Here is a 14,729-nt window from a genome sequence, read left to right on the forward strand (position 1 = left end):
GGAAGACTGCACCAACACCTTAGCACCAGTGAGACAACCCACCGACAAAAACACCAGCCAGAGAGCCAGCTGGTTCACCCCGGAGCTGCTGGCCTCCAAGCGCACCTTCCCGAAACTTGAAAACATTTAGCTCAGCGATAGAATGCCCACCAACCTCGCAGCCCACAAAGACACAATTCGCAACCATCACCACCTCATCAGGACCACCAAAAGCGCCTCATTCAAAGATCGCCTTGACAAAAACACCCACAACAGCAAAGAGCTCTTCAACATCATGAAAGAACTCTCCAATCCTAGCTCCTGCACCAACGACATTCCACCTTCTCAAGCCCTGTGCGACACCCTTGCTGCCTTCTTCCACTGCAAGATCACCAACATCCACAACAGCCTCAACCCCTGGCTGAACCCTACGGACCCCCCCCACGATGAACATTCCAAACCGCACCGACCACGAGCTTCTTACCACATGGACCAACGTGAGCACCAAAGACATAATCAAGACCATGAGCACCATCCACTCAGGCTCCCCATCTGATCCTCTCCCCACCACATCGTCAACAAAGTCAACAGCCTCATCGCACCCCACCTGCGAAACATCATCAACCTCTCCTTCGAGACAGCTACCTTCCCTGAGAGCTGGAAGCACGCTGAGATCAACGCCCTACTAAAGAAACCCAAGGCGAACCCGAGCGACCTCAAGAACTTCCGGCCCATCTCCCTTCTCCCATTCCCAGCGAAAGTCATCGAAAAGATCATCAACACCCAGCTCACCCGCTACCTAGAAGACAACAGCATCCTGGACCCCTCCCAGTCAGGCTTCCACAGCAACCACAGCACCGAGACCGCCCTCATCGCCACCACAGACGACATCAGAATCCTATTTGACAACGGCGAGACAGCAGCCCTCATCCTCCTATACCTCTCTGCCACCTTCGACAGCGTCTGCCACCACACACTATGCACACGCCTCCACGACTCAGGGATCCGAGACAAGGCGCTGGATTGGACCACCTCCTTCCTCTCCGACAGAACCCAGAGAGTCTGCCTCCCCCGTTCCAATCCGGAACCACCAAACCATCTGCGGCATCCCGTAGGGATCCTCCCTCAGCCTGACGCTGTTCAACGTCTACATGGCTACCCTCGCTCGCACTACAAGACCTTAACATAATCTCCTACGATGAAGACACCAGGCTGATCCTCTCCCTCACCAAGGACCCCCTCACCGCCAAATCCAACCTGCACTAGGGTATGAAGACTGTCAGCGATTGGATGGTGGCTAGCTGGCTCAAGCTGAACACGGACAAGACGGAGATCCTCATTCTTGGGCCCAACCCCTCAGCGTGTGACGATTCCTGGTGGCCAACATCACTGGGAACCCCCCGGCACCAACCAACCACGCACGCAACCTAGGAGTCATCCTCCACTCAAAGCTCAGCATGACCAACAAGTCAACGTAGTCTCCTCCTCCTGCTTCCACACCCTCCGTATGCTCCGCAAGATCTACAGATAGATCCCAGCGGACACACGAAAAACCGTCACCCACTCCGTCGTCAACAGTCGACTCGACTACGGAAACTCCCTCTACGCCGGAGCCCCGTCCAAACTCATCAACAGACTCCAAAGAATCCAGAAAGACTCTGCACGCCTGATCATAGACGTCCCACGCCGAGACCACATCACCCCACACCTGAGAGACCTGCACTGCCTGCCGTCGACAAAAGAATCACATTCAAACTCATGATCCACGCACACAAGGCTTTTCACAAGACAGGCCCAGCCTATCTCAACGGCCAACTCTCCTTCTACGCCCCAAACAGGAAACTCCGCTCCGCCGACCTGTCCCTGGCCGCCGTCCCGCGCATCCACAGGACCACTTATGGGGGGCCAATCCTTCTCCCACTGTGCCACCAAGACCTGGAAAACCCTCCCCCTCCACCTAGGACAGACAGCAGACCTCCCGGCCTTCAGAAGACTGCTTAAGACCTGGCTCTTCGACCACTAGCTTCAGCTCCTCCCCCCCCCAGCGCCTTGAGACCCTAGCGGGTAAGTAGTGCGCTTTACAAAACCCCGGATTGATTGATTGATTGATTAGGGTGTTCTTTTGGCTCCCTTGCTCCCTTGAAATTGCACGTGCAATTTGCATGTACCTAATTGGTACTCATAAATTGCTCCTGCAATTCCCATTGATTCCTAGGGGCCTCTAGGCCCATAGGAATGAATGGGAAGCCATTCCTTAATTGTGATTTGCAATTTGTGTGTCGCAATTAAGGAAAATGTAGGAATCGCAAATCTTTTAGCGATTCCTACATGCATAGGCAATTGCGATTCCATAATTGCTTTTCCTTAATGATCACAATTAAGGAATCACAATTGCCTACTTTGTTGCATGTGCACCAACGTCTTCAATCTGAAAGTTAGCAGTGAAATAGGAAAAATTTGCCCTCGCTTATTGTCTGAATTTGAAAAAAGATCCCACTTACTTTATTGCCATTCGTACATTCTAGTTTTTTCATTTGAATTCTGTTACTTTTAGGTTTCAGGGTGAATTGCAGAGCTGCAAGTGCCAGAAAAGAATGGTAAAATATACCTCTGACAAATGACAACTTGAGACCCCTGTAGCTCTTTCAATACAGGATTAAGGAGAGCAATTAAAATGATAGTTTGGCAGCCATGTGTCTTACAACACTAATTTATTAAATTGGGTTACTGATTGAGGGGAATGAAACACTAATAAAGCAGCAACCATAATTCTTGTCATGCTAAAACACAAGCAAAACCCCAAATTAACCTGTGTTCAACCCTCTGGTAGATAGGCAAAAAAAGCAGTCAGGTGTACCTCAAAGGTAATTTGTAAAGTATTCATGCAGCATACACACAGTAATAAAGTGAAAACACAACACCAGAAAAATCCCTCACTAATTTAGAAAAATAGAGTAACCTTTGATAAATTATTTCACACCAAAACAACATAAATCCAATCAGAACTGGAGTTATGCATTTCTACAGATTTAGATAAAAATAGTGCTCAAAAGAACACAGCACAGTGTCTTCAGCAGCGGTTCTGAGGAGCTGCATGGCAGTGATGCAAGGTCCTGCATTGAGGATGCATTGTACAGGGACAGTTCCAAAGGGGTTGCGGAGTCCTTCATAGTGGCTGCATCAAGAAATAGAGGTTGCATTGCAAAGCTGTGTGGTGATGCCTTCTGCTGCGTTGTAGACCGCAGGTGGGCAGATAGAGCACCATTAGGCCCTCTTCCAATGGTCCAAGAGTCACGTGACACCACTTGGGAGATAATACTTAAAGCAGGCAGAGTCCAGATGCAGGTTTCAAGGTGGTTGAGACTTTTCTGTCCCTGGAGCTCTGATCATGAGGCCAGGCAATAAGCTCTTGGAGCCACTCTGTTGGTCCTGGGTTCAAGCTACAGGCCCAGTCCTCACTCAGGCAGCAGGGTAGCAAAATAGCAAGGTAAAAATGTAGCAGTCCTTTCTTTCAGCAGAACTGCACAGCAGTCATTCTTTTGAGGCTCCCACAGGTCCAGATGTGTACTAGAGAGTTGGGTCAGAAGGTTCACGTATCTTTTTGCCAGCTTTGAAATAGGCAACATTTCTAGAGGTTTCGACCCCCGGAGATGTTTGGAATTACCTTCCTCCCTGAACTGGCCCCAGCGTTTCTGGGGGCACAAAAGACCAATGTGAAGCGCATTATGAGTGCGCTTAGGCAAAGTCTTTGTGCTGTGCAAGGGTGGTAGGTGACAGCTCCCCTACCAAGTCAGAGATGGCCCATCCTGTCAACACGACCCCTTTGTCTCACTGTCTGGGAGAAATACACAAAGAACAACTGACAACTACATCCAGTTATTTGGCCGTGGAAACAGGCCTCAGGTGCCATTGCTGAGACAAGAAAATCGCTACTTTCTAAAACTGTAATTTTTGGGATTATAACTCAAAATTCAACATTACTAATAAAAAAAAGTGTTAAATTACAATTCTTTAGAGACCAAACTCGACATTCCTATCTGTGCCCATTCGAAAGTAATCACTAATTAAATAAAACAAGGTAACTCAATGACATCCTATGGGAGACCTAGGCCTCACAGTAATGAAAAATGAATTTAGAGAATTTTCTCCACTAGGACATGCAAAACTTGTGCATGTCCAACATTTTAAATACAAACCAACCTGCTCTGTGGGCTGTGTGTGGCCTTCTCTAGGGGTGACATATATATTAAAAAGGGAAGTTTAGGCTTGTCAAAAAGTATGTTTTGCCAGGTCATTATGGCGGATAAATACTGCATGCACAGGCTGCAATGGCTGTTCTTAGACATCTTTAAAAGGACTGCCTATGTGGATGGCACAATTAGGGTAGCCGGCCCACCAGCAGCATTTAATTGACAGGCCCTGGGAACATGTAGTACCAGTTTACTGGTGACTTACAAGTAAACTAAATTTACCAATTGGGTGTAAGTGAATGTAACCATGTTTAATGGGAGAGCACAAACACTTTAGCACTGGCTAGCAGTGGTAAATGGTGCAGAGTCCTGAAGCCAACAAAAATGGGTTAACAAAAATTAGAGTGAAGGCAAACAATTTGGGATGACCCCACAGAACGGGCCAAGTCCAACAACTATTGTTGCAAATGCTATATCTGAACAGATGTTGTAAAAGACACTGCAGCATATGTCTCTTGGCACAGCTATGTTTAATCCTTGAGTCAGGGTCACACACAGCGTTGGGCCTATTTAAATTGAAATGGATGAAGTGCCCTGAAGCTCCCACAAGATTCCTAGTGTATTATTCACTATAATATGACTGATGCCTCATGAAGCATTAATTTGGATGATTTCAAAAATCTTTCGCTTGGAACAACATGATGATCTTTGAGATTTTAACATTCCTATGAATGTACTGCAATCAAATTCAGCAAAACGTATCTTCTCTCTGATACAATTTTTTTTTAAATCAAAGACAGTAAATGTTCGACAGCTTTTTATCCACCGATACAGTTACATTTTAAGATCTGGTAACCTTCTTCCCTCTTGGTTGTTTAATTTATCAAACCAATTAATAAAAGCAGGGAACCTCTCGAATCAGGCCTTTGCTTGATTACATTCATTCATTGATTCTGCTGACAAAGTTTTTACTCAGCTACTTCTCCAATGGCCTGAAAAGCGGTCAGTGTATAAAGATTGGTGCCCTTCGGATAGAGTGGTTTTTTTTGCCTGAGAAAGGAGCATGGCTTTCTTGGCCTCATTCTTTTTTTTGTAAAGAATGCAAAAAGCAGAGTCCATAAAATCCCTGCTTCATAGACCTATGCACTATGTTTGACATTGCTTTCTTTGCCACTCTGTAGAGGAAGATCATCAGCTCAGATATCGTAAGTGGATTTTTTTCTGACCCATGACTTTCACTCCTATATTTCATTGCATCAAAGTGCCATGGCCACAGGATCTGATAGATGTGATATTGTCCTTCTCTGTGGCAATCTACAATATTGCAAAATGATTAATCTAAGTAAAAGCCAGGTGGTAATCTTTAGGTGAGGCTTAAGACAGCTGGATTGGAAGATGAATGATACATCTCTGGCATTGATGTCTGGAAATTCCTATGGGGTTGTTTTATTTAGTTTAAAACTCATTGGATTTCCTAACCATGAAATGGCATCTAGTAGTGCTTCTGGAACAAGGAAAGAGCTGATCACATTTAACCAGTTTTCTGGCTTATTTAGAAATGTCCTTCAAACTCAAGATTACATCAATTGCACAGTATTGTTGTTCCCAAACATTTCTTGAAGCAATGGGTAATTATAATTGTCTTGAATGTCAATAATGGAAATGTACGATAGGACTACTGCAATGTAGTGTGACTAAAAATGTCGACTTCAAGCTAAGCACCCATTCTTTGAGCATAGACTCTAAACTATGGACTTTATAGTTTTATTTAAAACTATGCAATTTGTCTGAGGTATCATTTGTGAGCTTGTATATGAAAGAAGTAATTGATTCCACACTTATGTGTTCTAGAATGTACTTTGTGAAACATAGTGTCCAAACAATTAAATATGATATCTTGTGCAAGTCATTTTAAATGGATGGCTTATTAATATCAGGGCTCTTTTGGGAGATGTTCTTATTGTGACGACCATGAATATATAAAAAATACTGCACCTACTTGATAACCTGCAATGTTATAATGGCATTATCAAATATCCTCTTTTTACTGCAGGCCAGCATTTGAGAAGCCTTCTTCAAAAAATGTGATTAACATTGGATCCAACAAAGGCTCTGAAGGGAGGCCAAACGTTATTGAGAAAGACTGGGATGCTTGAGCTTCTGCCCATGCAATGTGGGCATTGGAGACATTCCCTTACATGTATTACTAATTTTTCCAAAGTAATCTTTAGTGAGAAGATTCTGGAGGCCAGTGGTGTTAGAACAAAAGAGTGAGGGCTAAAATATTTGATCCAATTTAATAAATCATCTACTGTAATTGTCTTGGTTACATTTGAAATCATATTTTTAAATAAGCTGAGAAATTATATAATAATGGGTTAGACACCTTTTTAAATGGCTGTATATACTGCTTCTTTAAAGAATATAGTACCATAGCCTAAAAAAAACAGCAAATAAAGATATAGTTGAGGATTTACATCTCGACCTAAACATACTTTATTTAAATTCACAAACGTTTTCATTAGTGACCCACAGAAACTTGTGCCATAAACAGGTTGGACGCCGCATAATGCAACAAAACGACTGGCTGCACTGCGTAAAATAGCGAGGGTAACAATGGGCCACACCTATCAAGATATGACGTGTTCCTGGTCTCTCCCAGTGCTGGCGCACTTGTGAATGCCTAGCAGCAAGTCAGGCACACTTGGGCCATGGTGCAAGGGTTCCTGCATTGCAGGCAGCATTGGCTTTGTGCAGGTAAGGACTCCCCCCTGCACAAAAACAATCCTTAGAGTATCTTCCTCTTTCTTGGTGTGCTGCAGAATGCAGCACACTTAGAGAGATGAAACAACAAGGAGAAATAAAGATAGTTCTCCTTGTTGTTCCTCTATCGGGAAGGTGTACAAATTTGACACATTCGCAGGTCGAGTAGTCTTGGTAAATCTGAGATCGAGCCAAAATATATGGGTGGAAAAGTGCGAACATCCTCTTCCACCCATGTAATTCCTTACTTGCACAGAGTAACACAGGGCAATTCAATTAAATTGATTGGTAAATCTGATTTAAGGGTTGTGCTGCTCTTGTATCCAGGCATACTATTGGGATGGACTTATGGCATCACCTACTGGCACCTATTTCCCTCGTGAGAAGAAAATATTTTAGCACAGTGAAAGCCTGCTGTTCACATAATCCCTCATTATTTTTTTTTTTTTTAACATTCAACTTTACCTACATTTTAACACGACAATGCTAGGTGTATTTGCAGTGAACTCATTTCAAATTTCCAGTGTCTGATATGTATTTTATATTTTTAGACAATGACATTTTTAATATATGACAATTGCTCAGGATCCAGCTTCTAGGCAAAGCACATAGATTTGATAGGTAAATCACTTTCTTGTGTTAGGATGTTAGGCATTTACAATAGTAAAAACCACTAGTATTATATCTATCTGTTTAAATGAAGAAAGAGCATGGATAGAAAGGAAGTAAATATTCCCTCATTTAAACATTAATAATAAGGCACATTACAAGTATCATTCTGACAATCTGTTTAAAAGGGGACAATAAAGGTTAAAGAGGAAGTAAATGGAGATGTGGTTGGAGAATCAGAAGGGCATTGTGACATATATACAGAATAGAGAAATGATTGTGAGAGTAATGATCCATATAGGTAACCTGATCATATATAGGAAGTTGGAGGGACTGCAGAGTCATGCAGTGGAGATCTCATGGGTGTGAGACACTATCAAAGGTTGCAGAAGGCCTTGTTAGAGTTAGTTGTTTTTTGTAAGCAGGATTGACAGATAATTATTGTCATGAGAGTATCAGTTGTTTTAAGGAGTTTTGGCAGGATGTGTAATCATTCAGTGACCTGATTTCTATGGGTAGGTTGTTCCAGACTTTTCGTTCAGCCACATCAAGAGTTTTGCTTCAGAATATTGTTAGTATCCTTCTTGAGAATATCAGTTGGCACTTGGGGTGGATCATAGCACAATGATTTTTAAAGGAACATACATAAGACAGATGACCCTGTGTTGTGATTGGTGTTCAATGGTTAGCCAACATAGCTGCAGCCTGAAGGATGAAACAAGTTCATTTTATTTAGCTGAAGATGGCCACATTGCTCTAATTTGGACATGTTAAAATGTGCTTGGCAAATTTAGGGATATTGAAATTCAATGGCATAGCCATTATGTGGCACATGTTTTGGATTAGTAATTGTGTGTGTTCAATGGTTAAAAGTGGGCTGAAGACTACTGGGGAGGGCTTTGGTTAGGTTAAAGAGGCCAAGAGATATTTAAAAGAGGTAATTCATCATTACTTAGCATTAGGATTTCTGTCTTATCAATGTCTAAGCAAAAGCCATTGGGGTTCATCCATTGCTTGATGGAGAGAAGGCATTTGGCGAGTACTTCAGAATTGGAGTTTGTTTCGTAGGTCTGCTAGAAGTTGTGTGTCATCAGCTTATGACTGGCATTTAAGAGTTTTCACATAGAGCAGGTAGGCTAGATGGCACATGTATACGTTGGAAAGGAGCAGGAATAGTTTTGATGCTTGGGGTGCTATATATACTATGGCAGTTGACTTTGAGACATGTAGATCGAGTTTTATTTACTGGTTTAATTCTTGTAGGAAGGAATTAAATGATTTATATGCTCTTTCAGTATTTTTAAACCACAGTTAAAGAACATTTTGGAGTGTTTTGTGATCTGCAGTATCAAATGCAGCTGAAAGGTCAAGTAGGATGAGAGCCAACAGGTGATTTAGGTTTCTTAAGTTTAGCATTATTTCCCTGATGTCATCACCCTGGTTTCAGTATCTCTCAATGGGTGGAATCCACATTGTACTTAGTTGAGCAAATTGTTGGATCCTATGCAGTTCTTGAGTTGGTTGGCTACCTCTGCTTCAATGATCTTCATCTGGAAAGAGAGAGTTGATATAGGTCCCCTGTTGCTTGAAGTGGGTGGAGTGCCTAGAATTGTTTTTTGAGCAGGGGTAAAACAATGGTATGTTTTAGAGCATTTGGAAAGTGACCTATTTGTAGGGATGCTTTGGTGATGCAGGAGATATCTTTGGATAAGTCTGCAATGTTTACTTCTAAGAGTTTAGTGGGCCATGCATATACCATTGATCCAAATGGTCTCATTTGTGATACTCGCTTAACAATGTCTTTGGCTGGGATCACTAGCATAAGGAAAATTGAGGGGGCCCCCTGCAATCTACATGGAGGGGGCCCCTCTCGGAACTGTTACTGTGCTGAGGGGGCACCCTGTAGCTTAGGGCCCCCCTGCACCGAGGGAGCTGCGGGGGCCTTTGTTATGCCACTGGCTGGGATAAGGTCAAAGGAATTGTGACTGCATTGAAATTGACTAGGAACAAGGGGCTGTCCAGTGAATATATGGAAATTCTTTTTTGACTATCTGGGCTTGAAAGAGGAACATATGCGACCAGTTTATGCAAAATGATTGAGAGTTCAGAGTGGGTTGGGTTGTAGATTTCAGAATGTTCTACTGAGGAAATCTGACCCTTGTAGGATTTCATAGCAGCACAGATGTCTCTCTTATATTTGGTGTAATGTGTTTTCCAGGCTTGTTTTTTCCAATTCCTTGCAAGTTTTTACTAGTGTCCTTTAGGCCTTCTGCCTTCTTGATTCAGCTAGATGAAGAGTTTATTGGAGCAGGTACTGGATGTGCTTTTCCTCATAGAAAGATTTTGAGGTTTTAGAGGTGTTAGATGATAAATAATCATTTAAAATAAAGTTGGTTTGTGTTTTAGCAGCTTTGTTTGAGATATCTAATTGAGAAGGCAATGAATAAAACACAGAAGATAGGAAATTTGGAGGAATTATAATATTAGTTGTAGAAATTTAATGAGTATGTTTATGCACATTTTGTTTGACCTGCAATATGGACATGGAAGTAGAGAACCTAATCAGTGCACAGTTTTTGCGAGATCGTGGAGTGGTGGAGAGATTTGAAGGGGTAAATTATGTTCTAGAATAAGGTTGAATAGGTGCTCATCTTGATGGGTGGGACCTTTGGAATGCTGGGTAAAGCTGAGAGAGCCAATTTGCGAGTGAATCTTCTTTATCGAGTTGAATGTTGAAGTCATCCATTCCTAGACTTTGGTTAGCGATATCTTGTAGATGTTTACACAAGCTGCAAAATTCTGGCAGATAGGGAGAATAGTGTTTAGGGTTTTGATGGATGAACTTCTACAAATGAAAGATAATGATGAGTTATGGAAACAAAACTAACAAAACAAATCATGACAAAATGGAAGTCCTCAAGATGAAAGTCAATACATACCTAATGGACCTGGCTCAACTTTATGCACAATGCAGCCACATCTCACCCATTCTAATAGTCCAATAAGTCACAAGCTTGAACTTTATATGTAAGCAACAAACTCTCCCTGAATTTAGTAGTCACCATACTACTACATTCTTCACTCAACATCGCTTTTCCCCTGCACTATATATACGACACCTGAAGTGCCAGACCCAAAACAACATACTGGCCCAGTTCTATGTGTATTTGTCTCTACTCCTAATGTGATACCATTTTCCCTAGACATATATTTTTCATGATTAAGTATTGTTTCTTTATATTACATCCAAAACAGGTACTCAACGAATATGATTATAGTTAAAATGCGTTTACTATGATGTATAGAAGTAAATTGATAATGTAGTCTAGTTCTGTCACATTTTTATTAAATTGCCGTATTAGTTTACATGGATGTTGTTTTTGAAGTTGCTCATTTCACTTCTGCTAGTCCCCCTCCCATCTTGTTCCCCTGGGTGTCTTCTCTCCCCAAATGCCCCACAGAAGCAAAATCATGCTGATGTATTAACAATTTTCCTAATGTGCATTTGTTGAAAATGAACTTTCTAGTGTTCCTATCTGGTGTGCCTGTTCAAGGTTCTTCCATCCTTCTGCTGCTCTATTGCCAACCATAGTATTGTTGTCTGGTGTACATTCTAGTGTTAACATTTTTTGCATATTATTTAAACTTCCTATGATAATATGATCCTGAAGATGATCAACTCTTTCTTTGAAAATGAGACTGTGCATTCGAATAATGTTATTGTAGTGGGTTTCTCGTATTTATTAAACAAAATGATATATGGGATCATACTCTGCTGAATCTGTGGCTAAGTTAATTGTCTGTCCAAGAATTGTGTATAAGATACCCTTGACTTTGAGAGTAAGCCAGATGACTTTCCTGTTCTACTAGGACTCCGTCTATTTTAGAAGATTGTATATGCCTTTCCTTTCCACTAGAGATCCTGTCTGATGTCTTTATGATTTTGCTATTCTTCTGGGACTTAGAATAATTCAGCTTTCCGACTGCGTACTCTGCATTTGACAATTCATGGCATTCTGACATTTACTCTGTACCGCTTGATTGTAAGCATTTTGTAAGTAAACCTTTTAACTTTTCCCTGATCTAGAATTCAATTATTAAGTGGTCTCAATTATTTATTTGCAACTCTCTTAAATAATGTTGAGACTGATGTTCAGGAGCGCGCCTTTTAGCGCAAGATCTATCCCAGAGCAGAACCATCAGAGGTACAGTTTGGGTGATCTAAATTTTGGGCTATCTTAAACATACTTATAAAACTTGTCATTTATTCTTCACTTTCTTCAATGTCCTGTCTCATATGTTACCTTTGTTTTATCTTCCATGGCAAAATAATAGCTCTTGATGGGTTCCACGTCATATCACTTGATACCTTTGTTGACCGCCTTTTAAATCTATATATTCCTCTTTTATACTGAATACTCAAAACTGTCACAGTAACATGCTTTTCTATGTTTACTATCCATTTTTTATTGTCCTTTTTCTATTATAAATGTCAATACCAACATTAGAAGACAGATAAAGAGCTATAACGTTTAATAAATTAATTATTCAATTGCAGTGCACTATTTTCTGGAGATACCAGGGCCCAGATTTAGGGGTCGATTAGGATCGCGGATGGACTTGATTCCGTCCGCGACCCCTGAGGAGGAGGGAACATCTGCATTGTCTGAGGCGTTCCCTCCGAGCCGATTAGGATGTGACCGCCAGAGTGGCGGCCACATCCTCCATCTTTAACATTGCGGCGGGTGCAGCTTCAAGCTGCACCCGTCGCAATGTTAAAAATGCATGCATCGCATTTGCATGCACAAAGCGGCAGGCACCGCGCGGTGAATGCTGCTTTGTGCAGGCAAATGCAGGGGGGTACCATAGGTACCCCCCATGTGCACCCCCACCCCACCTTCACCCAGTGGGCCCGCAACGGGCCCCCGAAGTGAAGGTCCGTATGCTTTTCCATGGCGGAAAAGCCGCCGCGGGAAAGCATGCCTTTTACACCATCCTAATATGACTGGCGGTGTCTGATAGACACCGCCAGCCATGTTACAGCTTTTCCGCCGCGGTCGGAAGGCGACCGCGGCGGAAAAGCTGCGGACGGAATGCCAGACCCACCAGCCATCCTAATTTGGCGGTGGGTCTTTCGAGGCTCCTCAGCGGTTTTCCCGCATCCTTCGGGCCGGCGGTGGCCTCCGCCGGCCCGGAGGATGCAGGAAAACCGCAATCATAATAGGCCCCTTAGTATGAGCTTGTGTGGCCCTTGTGTAACAAAAGGCAATGCAAGCTCATATGTCAGATTTATTAAGCCACGCAAAGCCACCTATTGAGGCCCTGCGTGGCTTAGTGCATCTATAATAACTCAAGGCAGCACAAGTCACTGCTTTTTGTTATTCTGTGTTGGGAAGGCGTTCCATGGGTGGAGCATGAGTTTTCCCACGCATCGACCTATAGTTTTTGGTGCATTCCCAGATTTGCTAAGATTGGTAAACATGGAAATGCATCAAAATGGTCCCAACAGAGGAATAATGAAGACAAATATGTTTATTTTTCCTTGATATTTCCTCTTTCTACACGTGGGGGCATACTGCAGCTAACATAGAAAGATCAAAATGCCTCTGAGGATTGCTTTTGTGATGGGAGGCGTCCTTTCCTGCACAAAAACAATCCTGCCTTAAACGCAGGCACCCTTGCACCAGGGTGCCTGTGTTAATACTAGGCAGCACTTATTGCGCCATATATTAGTACATTGGTGCATTCCTGCTCCCTCCATTTGACGTTGTGCAGCAAGTTGTCTTGCTGCGCTGCATTGCACCACATCTTAGTAACCCTGGGCCCAGGTGTTTCTTGTCCCAGGTGAGCTAGAGGCAGTTTCTTCTTATAACATCTTGTTGGTTACCACTTCTCTTCAATCTCAGCTCAACACTTCAGTTTAACATTTCGCCAGCAGATGACTTCTGTTGCTGCTTGTTGCTGGGATGATTAGAGGTAAGTTGCACAGTCATAGAGGTATGCTGCTCAGATATCCATAGAGGTAAACGTCTAGATGAATACATAGAAAGATGAACACCAAAATGAGCTTTGGTGTGAATGAACTTATATTAGACGCCACCCCTGCTTTGAAAATCATGTAACACCAAGTGAGTGGGTAATAACAGATATGAGCAACAAAAACACATATATAGAGAGGTCACTGGGCACAGGACACAACAATATTCCATTTACTTTAAAAAAAAAACTGGCTTCATATGTAAATCAGGCGATCCTATCTTCTGTTTGGAAAGGTTAAGTGTTTCACACCACCCATCATCAGGACCCTTGCAACGATTCCTAACGAAAGAGGCCCCATCATTCATTCAGTGTTTACGGCTGTTCCACTATTATGTTGCTTTATATTCCATCTCACTGCGCCATGTTGGTTGTCTTACCCCAAAATAAACACACATAACAAGGAGTGTTTACAATGCTACCAAACTGCGTTTGAACCCGGTGGCTTCTGCTGACGAAACTGGCAATTTTATAGAAGCCAAGCTTGCTGACAAATGATGAAAAACCTTTAAATATGAAGATTATTCAGCTTAAATACACCACTGATATTCAAGTCAGTATTATCAATATATACTGCAGAATGAGATGCTGGAATTGTAGATTCACACTCCTGTATCACCCTATGTGTGCAGCCTACCAAACACTACATCTGATTTGAATGCTAATTACGCTATGCAAGCAAATACTGATAAGAGTGACAGACAACAGGGAACTTCTCAACCCGTTATCTTTATTTGTATCACAAGCACCCCTTCCTTCCCAGAATTAAAATGATACTATCTCATGCAGAGCAGTGGTGAAATGTTAACTCATCTTAGTTCTCTGCAGAGTGGTGATCTTTGTCTCCAATATGAACTGTTTCCACAGTCTCTGTGTGATATTTGATTATTTACCAGTTATGTGTGTATTGCATGCTCAGTCCTTTTTAGGTCGAGCTGACGTTAGCATTCATGCGAAGCATGAATGCTGTCAGCTCGACAACTATTGTGATCAGTATTTAGGAGAGTGGACACCAAAGTGTTACGAGCTTTTTCAGTCTCGGATTTCACCTCGGGAGCGCGCAGCATTGTCTGCAGTGGCAGTGTCAGTTTCGCTTTTTTATTACTTTCGTTTTTCCCGAGGCTGGCTGAGGCTGGCTTGGAATGAACAGGC

This window comes from Lissotriton vulgaris, chromosome 7, assembly GCF_964263255.1.
Source record: "Lissotriton vulgaris chromosome 7, aLisVul1.2, whole genome shotgun sequence".
In the NCBI taxonomy this organism is placed as follows: Eukaryota; Metazoa; Chordata; class Amphibia; order Caudata; family Salamandridae; genus Lissotriton; species Lissotriton vulgaris.